An 820-nucleotide genomic window follows, 5' to 3' on the forward strand; every position below is an offset into this window, starting at 1 on the left:
TACAATCATGTCATCTGCAAACAGAGACAATTTGACTTCCTCTTTTCCTAACTGAATACCCTTTATTTCTTTCTCATGCCTGATTGCCCTGGCCACAACTTCCAACACTATGTTGAATAAGAGTGGTGAGAGAGGACATCCCTGTCTTGTGCCAGTTTTCAAAGGGAATGCTTCCAGTTTTACTGAATGGGAATGCCCATTCAGTATGATACTGGCTGTGGGTTTGTCATAAATAGCTCTTATTATTTTGAGGTATGTTCCATCAATACCGAATTTATTGAGAGTTTTTTTCATGAAGGGCTGTCGAATTTTGTCAAAGGCCCTTTCTGCATCTATTGAGATAATCATGTGGTTTTTGTTTTTGGTTCTGTTTATATGCTAGATTACCTTTATTGATTTGTGTATGTTGAACCAGCCTTGTATCCCAGGGATGAAGCCCACTTGATCATGGTGGATAAGCATTTTGATGTGCTGCTGGATTCGGTTTGCCAGTATATTATTGACGATTTTTGCATCAATGTTTGTTAGGGATATTGGTCTAAAATTCTCTTTTTTTGTTGTGTCTCTTCCAGGCTTTGGTACAGGGTGATGTTGGCCTCATAAAATGAGGTAGGGAGGATTCCTCTTTTTCTATTGATTGGAATAGTTTCAGAAGGAATGGTACCAGCTCCTCCTGGTACCTCTGGTAGAATTCGGCCAGAGGTACTTTGATTCTTCTCTCTTTTCTTCTTTATTAGTCTTGCTAGTGGTCTATTTTTTTGATCTTTTCAAAAATCCAGCTCCTGGTTTCATTGATTTTTTTGAAGGGTTTTTTGTGTCT

The sequence above is a fragment of the Mandrillus leucophaeus genome, unplaced genomic scaffold, assembly GCF_000951045.1.
Source record: "Mandrillus leucophaeus isolate KB7577 unplaced genomic scaffold, Mleu.le_1.0 Scaffold561, whole genome shotgun sequence".
NCBI classification, from domain to species: domain Eukaryota; kingdom Metazoa; phylum Chordata; class Mammalia; order Primates; family Cercopithecidae; genus Mandrillus; species Mandrillus leucophaeus.